Consider the following 14,251-nt stretch of genomic DNA (forward strand, 5'->3'; position numbering starts at 1 on the left):
TAGTTTTTTATGTTTAATCATTGCATGCTATATAAATTATTATAAATAATAGTTTATTTTCTTTGTGACGTGTCTGTGCTTAATAGTATTAAATAAGAGTTAAAACAACGGCAGTTTCCTCAGTATTGTATTTCATGAACTGATATTTTCCCAACAAAACCCATGTTTGCGTTCAAGCCTCTGTCATGGTTTGTGCATAATATTTGCAACAACCATTATGAAATTTTTGCAGAATATGTACTACAAGCCTCTCCAGTTGCAGCCACACCCATATCCAAATTCACATATAAGGTATATTTGTATATTTGTGTTTCCAAGGTACCAACATTCCTACAGAACCATGTTACATAATATATCCAAATATAGGGAATTTCAGCGTGAGCCCTGATGCATTATGCATACTGCTTTCAAATCTGTGATCAAAGCACTGACTTCAAAAAACGCGTAGACCATTACGTCTCTAAAAGGTGAAAACACTGCATGTCAAGCGCCCCCTACTGGCTATCTGCAGTACCATTATTAGCACCACGCATTCCCATGTGTTTCAGTGGTAAGAGGCGATTTTCCACATCACTTTCATGTCTTTCCAACCACATAATGACAAACCATTTCTTCTCAATGTATTATTAGTTATGTAATTAATGTAATCTAAAAATGAACGTCACTAATACTTTTATTACAATTAATTTGCATATTTTGAAAATCTATACTTTTCCTCAAGACAATAGTGCAGCTTCTATCCCAAGCACAATCCACATTATTACTTAAAAGCTTATTGACCCCCTGATTCTGGTATCAGTTACTTTTCAGTATTTTCAAGTAAACATTATCTGTGCTGTATTTGTATGATGAAACCAATCCTTGAGTCCAATATAAAATAACTGAAATAAACACACAGTCATTCAAACTTCTGCATTTTGTAATTTTGTTTTGTCTTTCAATAAAAGCTGAAAAGGCTAAAAAGTAAATGCTGGTGTTATCAAAAACTATGTCATATAACTATATTCCAGATTTATTACAGCCAAACACATCTCGGAGCTCCGAGGAACCTCCTTCTCCTTACATTTGCGGAAGATGGTGGCACAGGAGGTAGTGCTATCGTTTAGCAACCAGAGAGTTGCAGGTTCGAGCCCTGGTTTCTCGTGACCCCATCAAAGTGTCCTTGAGCAAGACACTGAACCCTAAATTGCTCCTGGCATGCAGGTTGGCGCCTTGCATGGCAGCCTCCGCCACCGGTGTGTGGATGGGTGAATGTGAGGCATGAATTGTAAAGCGCTTTCAGTTCTCATAAAAGTAGAAAAGCACATTTATCATGTGTGTTTTGGATTTGGATTGTATTAGTGTGTAGTTAATCGCTCATGTACACATGCTCAATCGCAGTAACATTTTCACAGGAATTTGGGAGGTTGAAGTGCTAATTCCATGGGGGTGTATTCAGTGGGAAAGGTGTGTATGTAGGGCATGTCCCCCCCCCCCCCTTCGTGGTATTAGATATTCTGTTTCCCCCCCTGTGTGTTAAGTACTGGGTTTGCTCTTGCGTGTTTAATAAAAGATTGTACTACACTGCTTGTCCTGGCATATTGCCTGTGGTTTGAGGGGAGGTTAATCTGTGTGTGTGACCGTGAGTGACGCGACATGTGTGCTACAGTATACATCCAGTATGTAACTGTATAAAGTAAAACTCTCTGTGTAATATAAAATGTAAATGGATACTGTAATATGAAGCATTGCAGTAAGAGGACAATATTACAGTACAGGGCACATTGTTGGATTACATACCTGTTGGCTCTATGAAATGTTTGAATGGTTGAGGACATGGTTGTTCTCCCATCATTCGGCCAACCAGCCTCAGCCATTGTAAGGCCATGATTGAGGACCTAAATATATATATACAGTACTGTGCAAAAGTCTTAGGCAGGCAAAGAAGGCAGGCACCTCATACAGCTAGTCAGTCTCTCACTGACTTTTTAAACCAATATATTTAATTATTTAATTGAGCTGTTGGTGAAATTTAACAAAATCGTGGAATGGCTGAGGTGCCCCTGAGGAGAGGTTTGGGAACTGAAGTTGTGTTCATCTAGCCATCCAACTAGATATCAGTAACTTTTTAGAAAACAGAAGAAATTATTACTAGTTTTTTATTGTGTTACTCTTAATTTGCACACATTCTAATGTTAAATTGTATTTTTTTGTTCTAAGCCAAAGTACACTTGCTACCCAGATAAACAGCTTTAAACATTTCCTTGGACTGCCTAAGACTTTTGCACAGTACTGTACTGTATATGGTAATGCTAAATTGATAACTCCTATCAGTGTTGTGTTTATGGGAAATATGCAAAATTTGCTGATGCAGTCTTCTCAGTTGCCCCTTTATCCGCCTTACTTACTGTTGCTATGCCTGCTATGTGATCACTCTGCGTGCCTTAATTATATTATGGGGTTTTATTATTAATTTATTCATAATCATTGTTATTTTTTCAACCTCTGTGTGGCCATAATATTTTGGGTTTTATAGTTACAGTCATGTGGATTAATCTATTTGTGGCCATAATATTTTGGGTTTTATAGTTACAGTCATGTGGATTAATCTATTTTCTCTGTGTTTTACCATGAAGAACAAGGTGTGACAGGGGATGATTTTGTGGACATTGGGGAGCAAGATGTTTACCTTTTGTTCCCCAAAAACTTCAGACTGGGGAAATCCCTAATTTCCATTTTAAAACTAAAGGCAAGTAAACTGTCTGTTTGTTAGCAAGCTTTGTGTTTTTTGTGGTTTCACAGAAATACTGCTGTCAAGTCATGCTTACTGAATATATCATATTTAGTTTCATGATCTTTCCCTCAATCAGTCTGGAGTGGAAGCAGAAGACTTCCTAAAAAATAAGCAGGGAAATCAGCGGCAACACCTGAACAAAAGAGATTCAGTGTAAGTATCACACAGTCCTGGAAATAGAAACTAAAGTGGACAGAGCTGTTAGAACACAGACAGTGCAGGTGGAAGTAGAATCAGCAGAATAAGTGGTTATCACATCAGAAATACTGCTACCATTCATTCTGCTCATTCTATGTCCACCTGCACTCCTCTCTATTCTAACGTTTTTGGTGCAAAACTGATATCTTTCTTTTCTCTACACGTCTCCACCAGGCTGCTGTAAGATCATCCCTGGGTGCATCAAAAATGTGGACCACTGCCTGCAAGGGAGCGGAAATTGACTGGAACCCTGTCATAAGCAAAAGCTGTACTTCATAAAATTGTTTAAAATCAATATTTCTAATCAAATAGTTTAATTTTTCTATTTTACCTTTTTACCACATAAAGAACAATTAGGGCTTAAAAATTCAATTCACAAGGTAAAACACCAAATAAAGTGTTTTAACAGAATATTTCATGTAATTTCAAGGTCACAGCAGAGTTGCCCTGTAGCCTCGTCGGCAAAGAGCAGGAAATTCTGAAAAAAGCCTTAAAAATGCTCCGAAACAGGAGGGAGGACCTCCGAAGGTCAGGAAAGGTAATACATACTGTACATAGGGAACCTGCAAGCAAGTTAAAATTATTCAAGCCCCCTGCAGTCAAATTAAATCATGAATGTAATGTCCGGAATACAGACCTAGTCAGCCAAGGCTGAATAATGTTCTTGTTCATGTTCTGCTTCACTTTCCTGGCTTCTCATGTCGTGGCAAAACTTCATTTCTACTGATTCCATTGTCTAGAAGAGAGAAGGACTTCAGCTTCACTCCAACGGTATGTAGCTTTTCTGTATTTATACCTTATCATTGTGTAATATATATAGTCATACATTTCATAATTTAGCTTCTAAAATATTGTGCAATCACCAGCCCAATTGATTTTTTTGCCATCTTAATCCTCTCAGGATCAGTACAGTATATGTGCAAACATATTTTATGTGTTTACAGACGTGTAAGACTAATGAAAAAAGGTGGGAGAACAGTGGCCCTTGGAGGTAAAATGTGTTTTTACATTTTCCCAGTCCTGCTGCGTGATTCACTGTACTGCAGTGTCAGGTTTCCCATTGCTCAGCACACCTAATTTGGCTAAAGAACTTGATGATGTTACGATGATCAGTGTGTTGGCCAGTGAAACTGACAATGTGCTGAATTTTGGGAAATTTTTAAATGTATTATAAACACAGTATATTAATCTGCACAATGTAGCAAAACAGTCTGAAACGTAACTGAGATACAGAGGTTATACACTGATCAGCCATAACATGTGAAGCGAATAACATTGATTATTTGGTTACAGTGGCTTCTGACTGTGGGGGGGTTATATTAGGCAGCAGGTGGATGCTTTGTCCTTGAAGCTGATGTGTTGGAAGCAGAAACAATGTGCAAGTGTAAGGATGGGAGTGACTTTGACATGGGCCATTTGGTGATGGCTAGAGAGCTGGATCATAACCCCCAGCTCTTGTGAGATGGTCCTGCAGTGGTCAGCAGGTTCATGGTGGGGCCCAGGCTCACCTTTGCCGCCAAAATAGCCATGACTCATCAGGGCGTGGATTCCTCTAGACCTCTTAAGGTTTGCTGTACTATCTGCCATGTAATGAGCCTCCGTCACCCGTTCACATATTTCCCTACAGTTTTGGAGATGCTGTGACCGAATCATCAAGCCATCACAACTTGGCCCTTGTCACTCAAATCTTTAGGCTTGTCCACTTTTCTGCATCCCAGTATATCCTACACATTGTTTATTTGCTGCCTAATAGGTCCCACCTACTAGCAGGTGCCACTATTACCAGGTAATCAATATTATTCACCTGTTAGTGGGCGCAGTGTTTGACAAATACAGTTTAAAATATCAGTCATTTAACCTAATTCTGAAATATTAAATGTGGACTGGAAATAATGGAAGCTATTGCTTGTGTGGAGTGAACTGAACTTAATTTTGAACAATGTTTCAAATGGCTACATACCTGAAATGTTTGTGGTTTCTTGTAGAAAGAACAGAAGCACTTGAGGTTTGCCTCCAGGACATCACACCTCCTATTAAGCACCGTTACAAAGTAATTTCCTTGAAATATCATCAAAATATTTTTTTTCTGGACAGCTCTAAGACTGGGTTTCCGTGGGACATTATTAGGATTAGAAGTAATTAAACCAATTTGGTCTTACATAGCATTAAAAATGGTTTAATTGACAAACAACGCCTTAAATGGCTTTAAAATGCATGACGTTTTATTGTCATGTACATTAAACATTTAATATACACACAGGACCACTTGGCTAAATTCTCCAACCAGTGAGTGGCTGGTTTGTGATGCTTGTGGATATCACTGTGCTCTCAGAATGGAGCAGTGTTGTGCAAGTTCACACTTTTCATGATCTAGTTCAAAGTTCAGTTCATACATGCTCAAAGTGAACTGTTCACATTCATAGCTCACAATTTAAATTTTTGAACTAGTTCAAAGTTCAGTTCATTTTATTTTTAGGTGCAATATATAGTCTAAATCAAAATTTATTTTGTTTTAACATACATCTATAACATACCTACATTCTTGCATATATGGACATGTATAGACAAAGGACACAAAATATGATTCTTATTTATGGTTTATTTATCTCTTGCCCCAATACTAGACAAGGGAAGGAAAAGAACAGTACTGTAAACACATATCGGCATCATATCCATCTCAAATGAAAACTAGACAGAACAGAATATTTATTATTCAGCAAAATATCTCTTTAGTTTTATTTAAAAAAAAAAAAAAACTCTCACGCTTCTTGAAGGTGTGTGGCACCATCTCACTGAACTATTAAAAATAAAAACTTTCACATACAGAAGCCATTGTTGTAGTAAGTAATGAACACTCCACAGACCATGCCTACGGCTTCAGTCCAAACTGTTTTTTGTTCACGTTTAACAGCAGTTGCTTTTCAAAGTTGGCATCTCCCAATCGGTTTCTCCTGGGCCTAATTATCTGGCCACCAGTATTGAAGAGTCTCTCCACTGGAGCACTTGATGGGATTGCTGTGTTATATTTGATGAAGAGCTTCTTCAGTTTGGGCAGCAGCATGTATTCAGTAAACTCGTCAGTGGTTGGGGCGTCCAGATAGATGTCCACCTCAGACTTATTGACAGCTGATGGGCTTTGCTTGAACTTAAAAAAGGATGAAGCACTCTTTTTCCCCTCTAGGTCATCAGGGGGTTAAAATAAAGGTTTGGATGAGGGGGCGGCATGCCGTCAGACCTGGTGTAGCTGTAGGCTTTGAACTCTCATCCAACAGACCATCCAAATCATTTTTCAATTGCACAATGGTAGGAGCCAGGTAGCCGAGGAATGTGTTTTTTTCCCCCTGAAGGATGTTCAGAGCACATGCCAAGGGACCCATCACACTCACAAACTTGTTGATGAAGTCTATTTCCTCTGGAGTGAATCGACGAAGCCCAAACTCATCACAGATGGTGTGCAGAAGGAGTCTGTCATACTCAGGAGTGGCATCCAATGGCACTGTTAGATTGCTGGTCTGGGGAGTCAAGGTGGCTATGTGAGCCAGGCGCTGCATTGAGAGGAACATAGAATTCCAACGTGTGTCATTCGGAGTGACAAAGCCAATCTTTAGCTTTTACTCAACAAAATCTGAGGCTTTCGCACTCCTTTTCACCCTATTCCACAGAGCAGATGCCTTGGAAAATACAGGCCTCGCTAATTTGTTGTACAGCCTATCCGTTACATTCTTTGCATCTGTGGCAACAAGATTTAAAGTATGGGCCATGCACCTTCTATGAGGTGGGAGGCAGGGATCCTCTAACTCTGACAGAGGTGCAGGCTCAAGACCATCGTCCTCATCATCGGAGCTCTCAGCAGGGGTAGATCCTGTGTCACTGCCTTCAGTCACCTCATCAGCTGCTCTAATAACAACACTGTCTCCAAAACAGCTGAATGCTTTGACGAAATTGGAAGCATTGTCAGTCACTGTGCACACAATTTTGTTTTTGAATTTTAAATTCCTTGTACACATCCGTCAGCACTTTAGCCAGGACATCATATGTGTGTGACCCTCTGACACGACGACATGCAAGGGCTGCTGATCTCCTGAGTGACACATCATTTTTATCAAGCCAATGAATTGTGATGCCCATGAATCCTTTGTTGACAGCTGACCAGCAGTCAGCTGTTGTGCATACAAAGTCAAGCTCAGCAAGTTCAGCTTTTAAATTACTGATAACCTCAATGAATTCCTTATTCATTAGTCCCTGCACCTGTCTTCTTGAGGGCACATGTCTGCCTGGTTGCAAACCAGTTACTAGTTTTATGAAGGAGGGTTTTTCAACCTTACTCAGTGGCTGTAAATCTCCAACAATGTAGTCTATTATTAATCTGTCTACCTGTTGCTGGGAGATTATACCCCTGAAGGCAGCAGGCAGTGTGACTTGAGTCGTTTGGAGACTTTGGCTGGGGGTTTTGCCCTTCCCTCTATGACCTTGAAGGGCTTGCATATATGCTTTCACGCTGGACGAATGCTTCAACTCAACGTGTCTTTTCAAATTGGAAAATGAGGTCATTGATGTTCTAACTTGTTTTTTCAGCGCAGGTGGACAAAGCTTGCACAGAAAGGTTAGGTTTTTACCGTCAGAGTCTCTGTGAAACAGTGTGTAAAATGCCCGTAAATTGTCAAAGTTACAGCCAGCATCATCCGTGTTTTCTGTGCCAGCTCCACTGGTGGTTGAGCTTTCCTCCTCTGCGCTTGCCATGGTTACTGCTGCAGCAGTTCGCTTCGCGCTCATGCGTTGCCAAGGCTGTGCCCTTTGAGAAGTGTGTGTGTGCATTATGGGAAACGTAGTGTGAAGCTAAAGACATTAGATTCGACTGTCCTTGGCTTTACACTACGTTACCCAAGATGCACTGCACACAAGCACTGAGCGAGAGTCAGGCTGAGCATTTTAGTTTTCGAGCGGAGGAGCCCTTCGCTAGTGCTTGAGTGACAACACAACATGCTGTTTAAATGTGTGAGCCGACCTTGTCACTCGACTCATCAGGTGAAAATAAATCCCGATGTTTAATTGCATTCCAACAGTGAACGACGTCTACGCCGTTCATCACACATAAAATTCACGTTCAAGTTCTTGATTTACTAATAAGTTGCGTTCAGTTCAAAGTTCACTGAAATATGAACGTGTTCAATGAACGCGTTCTTTTGAACTCGTTCATGCACAATACTGGCTGGTTGTCACTTGATACCTTTTCAGAACCACCAGTTTAGAAAATGAACATAGGTGACAGTGACAGTAAAGGTTCATATTGTCACGTTCAAAGCCGGACGGAACGGCGATCGTGCGAGGCGAACGGGCAGGAAGCAGGCGGACAGGCGGAAGTCGGGGTAAACCAGGGATTTAATAAATAAACAGGGAGCAGGAGACATGAAACGCCAACTAACATCAATGACAGACAAAGGACTCAGGTAAGACACGGACTGAAATACACAGGACTGATTGAAAATAGTCGGACACAGCTGGGTACAATCATGAAAGAACACGTGGGTAATCAGGGGGCGTAGCACACACGAGGAGCGGACGGGCCGGGCATCACACATATGTATTCCGTTTTGTTGGATTTATTCTTTTCTGTTCCAGAATAAGTTTTATAAGCTGCCAACTGTCCTTTTAACAGTCGCACTATTAAAGATGCCAATAACTGAACTTTGCAATCTGCCTCATGATATCTTCGCCACTCTAGTGCCATAATATTTTATTTATCAGACCTGTGGCATGGTTTTCATTTACAATGCAAAGTTACTCCGATAATAAGCTGGCTAGTTGTTTTACTGCTGGCACCGGAAATATTAGACAAAACTATATTGGTGATTGACTGAATTATCCAGATATGCGGATGGTTTGGACACGATGGCCCCTCCCACTTGCACTGATGTTATGAGAACTATTTTTTTTTTGTGGTGGCCTATAGCCTTGTGCCTTTGACCGAATCACAGCCATGATATACCGGAGTATCTTCTTATACATTATGTTATTGCTTAATTATACTGCACTCATAAAGCATTATAAACACAGTTATAAATATTTATAAAAAAGCATAACACATTATATCCATCATTATAACGCTTTATGAATGCTTTATGACACACTCAACTATAAGGCACTATAGATACCTTCATAATGCAATACAAAGCATCCTTAATGCTTATACCGATCATTATAATGCATTATGAAGGTATTTATAGTGCACTAAAGAGAGCTTCATACATCATTCATTATGCATAATAAGCATGCCTATAATGTGTTATGCCTTTTGATAAATATTTAAAGCCATGATTATAATGCATAACAATGGATTATTATTTGTTGTGATTTTTTTTTTAATTACTAACAACATGGCCTTAAGTGTTCCAGAGATTTTATAGTGTTCCGTAATCTGAGCAAATGGAAGCATGTAGATGTTGAACAAAGAGGCTCAGTGAGGATTATAATTCTAATTGGTGATCAGTGTTGACACACCACAGCACACAGTGTACAACACCGAAATGTGTCCTCTGCTTTTAACCCATATGTGACATCGTGACATAGCAAGGGGCAGCTAATTCAGCACCCTGAGAGCAGTGTTTTGCTTAGGGTCCCTCAGCGGTGCCTTGCTGGTCGGGGATTCAATCCAACAACCATTAAGCCACCACTGCCCACTGCCAATAACGGACCCTTGAGGAACTCCACATGTAATTTCTGTTCATTCAGATTCATAATTACCCTTCTGACAGAAAGTAGTGCCTGACTTGTAAAAATAATTCAAACCCATTAAATAAGGCGGCTGCTCCACCTCCTTCCCTAAGTGCTCTAGTCTCACTGATAAAGGGCAGGTAGGAGTAGCTGGTTTGATCAGGGCTGCTGCATAGTTTTCATGTGACCCCATTTCAGTTTAACGCATAAAAATCAAGGTTTATCCTGATAATACAATCAGTCATTAATAAAGATTTTCCAACCAAAGGCTTGATATTCAGTAAAGATCAGTTTAATGTATAAAACACATTGTCTGACCCAGTGTGTAGGTGACACACAACTGGAGTCAGATGAGAGAGAGAGTAGCTGTGGGCTTTGATGCACTTTGTTCCCCCTGAAGTCCTTCCCTCACATTTGCCCTTTTTGTGCATTCGCTGACTGTACTTTTTTTCAGATTCATTAATATTGTCCTAAGACGGCACCTGCAGTTTTACCCAATCTGGCTGTGACACTGAACATCTCCTAAGTCTGTGCTTTAGGGCCATGACTTCACACGACACGACTACACTTGCGTGCGTAGTTTACATCTATCTGGAGGATTGAAGGTCATGTCCACCAGGGGGCAGTGCGAGAAAACCATCTTGGTCGGTTACTTCGTTTCCAGTCTCACTTGTGAGCATGTGGTTGTGGCATTAAATGTAGAAGGAGGAGGGAGTCAAGATGGCACTCTATCATACACTGTTTGATTAGAGCTGCAAGCCGACTTGTTTTGTTTACCATGTACTGTGAACTATATGCAGATTTACTACTGTCTGGATTTATCATCCAGTGACGGCAATAACTATACATAGTCATGATGACAGGCTCTGAAAAAAGAAAAAATGATGGAAGAGATTAAACAAGAGATTTTCCAACCAAATGTGTTGGACCTTTTCAAATCAGTCACAGACTGATTTTTGGCTTATTTCTAATGAATTAGGAAATATTTAAACAAACATTATAGCTTCACCATTTTCTGACCACCGAGCCATTGACATCCATATATCCATATTGTCATCGTCTATCCATCTATCCATCCATTTTCCAAACCGCTTGGGTCGCGGGGGGTCCGGAGCCTATCCCAGAAGTGATGGGCACGAGGCAGGGAACAACCCAGGATGGGGGGCCAGCCCATCACAGGGCACACTCACACACCATTCACTCACACATGCACACCCATGGGCAATTTAGCAACTCTAATTAGCCTCAGCATGTCTTTGGACTGTGGGGGCAAACCGGAGTACCCGGAGGACACCCCACGACGACACGGGGAGAACATGCAATCTTTGTCATCGTCTACTGGATATAAAATATCTTCAAACGGGATATTAAACAGTTCAATCTTGAGAAATAAAGTAGCTATTTTAAATATAGAATAATTAACTGACTTACACTGGAACAGACCCAATACAGAAAAAAGTATTGCAATAATAACATGATGTAGCAAAATTTGTCAGAAGGTTTAGTAGTGACTTGGCTCGAATCGGAAGAGATGAAGAAAAGAAAATTATAAATGAGATTTACTGCTTTAACCTGCAAACCAGTCAATCGTCTTACTGATACAGAAAATAATGTAGGAGGTGACTTACAGAATAAATTGTATGATTATATATAAACATAAGGCAGAAGGAGCCTTTGTTAGATTGTGGCAAAAATGGCTTGAACAAGGTGAGCAGAACTCAGCCTATTTCTTTAGGCTGGAAAGTCAGCAAGTCAGGAACAACTGCATTATGCGGGTGAGGATTTATGGAAATGCTGCAGATGACATCAAGAAAATAGCCGAATTCTGCACTGAGTTCTTTAATAATTTGTATGTCAGGAGTCTTGATCCAAAATTTTTGATTTCTTCTCAAACATCACGGGAATAACTGATGTGGATCGTGAACTTTGTGACGTCCCAGTTGGTTTAACTGAGATGTGTGCAGCAATAAATTGCTTAAAAAAAAAAAAAAAAAAAAAAATTAAAATTAAAAAAATTGCTTTTTTCATCATTGCTGGAGACTTCAATCAGGCAAATCTGAAGCCAGTTTTCCCCAAATTCTTCCAATATATGAACATCCCAGCTAGAGGGAGAATCTGTCTGGACAATGTTTACACAAACGTTTGTGAGGCCTACAAGGCCCCCCCCCCCACCTCGGCTACTCAGACCATGTCACTGTGATCATGGTTCCTGTGTATAAATCCCTGCTGAAGCACAACAAACCAGTCAGTAAGAGTGTGGCCAGCTGGTGCCGTCTCAGCTCTCCAAGGCTGCTTTGGATCTACTGACTGGGACATTTTTAAGGAGGCTGCTATAAATGGTGACGCCATCAACCTGGAGGAGTATATAAACTCTGTGATCGATGACCACGAGAGCCGACCAAAGGCCCTGGATGATGAGGGAAGTGCTCACATAGCTAAGAATCAGAAATGCAGCTTTCAGATCTAAAGACAAGGCTGCCCTCAGGACGCCCACAGACAACCTGTCCCGAGCTATGAGGATAGCCAATCAGGCACATGCACAGACGATCAATGTACACTTTAAATGCACCAAAGACACACGCCGTATATGGCAGGGAATTCAGCCAATCACGATCTACGAGCCCATCCTACACATCAATGGCGGTGATGTCTCCCTTCCAGATGAGCTAAACAACTGTTTTGTACAGAAAAACAGAAGATGAATCAGCATACAGAGAAGAGGTGGAAAGTCTGTCCACAAGGTGCAGAGACTATAATCTATCTGTCAACGCTGACAAGGCAAAAGAGATGATTGTGGACTTCAGAAGGACACGTCCTGCCCACACCCCACTCAGCATCAACGGTACTGCTGTGGAGATTGTAAGGAGAACCAAGTTCCTCGGTGTGGACATAACTGAGGAATTTACATGGACAAATAACACCAGCTCCTTATTCAAGAAAGCCCAGCAAAGACTAAACTTCCTGAGGCGCTGAAATAAGCAAACCTTCCCCTCCCATCCTCACCATGTTCTATAGAGGCACCATCGGCAGTGTTCTGACTAACTGCATCACCATCTGGTGTGGCAGCTGCAACAAATCTGACCGCAAATTCCTGCAGAGAGCAGTGAAAACAGCAGAGAACATTATGGGATGCCTCTCCCTTCCCTACAAGCCGCTTTTTGCAAACGCAGTGTCCGCAAGGCCTGCAGCATTGTGCAGGACCCATCACATCCCTCACATGGTCATTTCACACTCCAGCCACCTGAGAGAAGATACTGCAGCATCAGAGCCGGATCTGCCAGGCTGCGTGGCAGTTTTTACCCCCAGGCTGTCAGGCTCCTCAACACCATGCTGCCTCCCAGGATCCCTCACTCTGCCTCCTCACTGCCTCAACCCCCCCGTAACCCACAACTAAAGGCCACAGACTGACCCTTAAGCACTGCACTGCACTTAACACTTTGTCACTCTGACATGGGGGCAATAATAAGAATCCCCATTATTCTCTGTCTGCCCCATTATTCTGCTTCTATTCCTATTTTCAGCTGTTAGAAATGTTAGACGTGTTACTGCTGTTACTACTATTATCATACACTGTTTACACTGTGAACTCAGGCTGTTACAGCGTACATGATGGTGAATTCAGGTCTAACTGACTGCAGAAATACATCATATATTTAATATAGTTCTAACAATATTGCACATTGTCCAGTATTGCACATTACTGTATATTGCATAATCTACTCCTCTTCCTCAGTTGCACTGTCCTGTAAGTCCTTTGCACATTGTCTTGTCTTGTTCTCTATATTGGACTAAGTTTATGCTTACACTGTGGGCCCTGAGCTTCGCCATTTCATCTCTCTCTATACTTATATATGGTGCAGATGACAATAAAGTTCAATTTGGCTTTGATCTTGGGGGTTTGTTCACGGTGCAGCAATTTGGAAAAAGAGGGAACTGAGCTGGAAGGTGAAGCTTTTAATTTACCAGTTGATCTACGTTCCTACCCTCACTTATGGTTATGAGCTCTGGGTGATGACCGAATAAATGAGATTGTGAATACTGTATAAGCAGCAGAAATGAGTTTCCTCAGCAGGGTGTCTGGGCTCAGCCTTAGAGAGGGTGAGGAGCTCAGACATCCGGGCTCAAAGTAGAGTCGCTGCTTCTCCGCATTGAAAGGAGTCAGTTGATGGTTCTAGGATACCTCTTGGACGGCGCCCTGGGGAGGTGTTTCAAGGCATGTCCAACCAGGAGGAGGCCTGGGGGCAGACCCAGAGATTATATATTATATATAACCTGAGAGATTATATATAATATATACTACATTATATACCAGCCTAGATGCATCTACGTTGGGAGCGTCGCATTGGCGCGCTGCTGGAGAGAGGTGTGTGTCCAAAGTGGATTAAAAGACGTTCATATAGTGATCTAAAGACAAACTCACTTTTATTAATAGCTGTTGTAGAATCAATATTAAACTCACTATTTTATTTGTGTCCATTGCTTGGTCAAAATATCAGGCAGATCATTGTGAGCAGCAATAAGTAATAAACATAACAATCTCAAATAATGATAGACATTAATTAGCTTTGC

General features: G+C 41.1%; 1 long non-coding RNA gene across 1 annotated transcript; it reads left to right on the plus strand.

Moving 5' to 3' along the window:
- The first annotated feature begins 3,406 nt into the window (after positions 1 to 3,406).
- LOC125722230 (uncharacterized) lies at positions 3,407 to 4,989 on the plus strand. Its single transcript, XR_007386231.1, has 4 exons — positions 3,407 to 3,509; positions 3,712 to 3,742; positions 3,916 to 3,962; positions 4,957 to 4,989. It is a non-coding gene; the product is annotated as an uncharacterized LOC125722230 (long non-coding RNA).
- The last annotated feature ends 9,262 nt before the right edge of the window (positions 4,990 to 14,251 follow it).

This window comes from Brienomyrus brachyistius, unplaced genomic scaffold (genome assembly GCF_023856365.1).
Source record: "Brienomyrus brachyistius isolate T26 unplaced genomic scaffold, BBRACH_0.4 scaffold37, whole genome shotgun sequence".
In the NCBI taxonomy this organism is placed as follows: Eukaryota; Metazoa; Chordata; class Actinopteri; order Osteoglossiformes; family Mormyridae; genus Brienomyrus; species Brienomyrus brachyistius.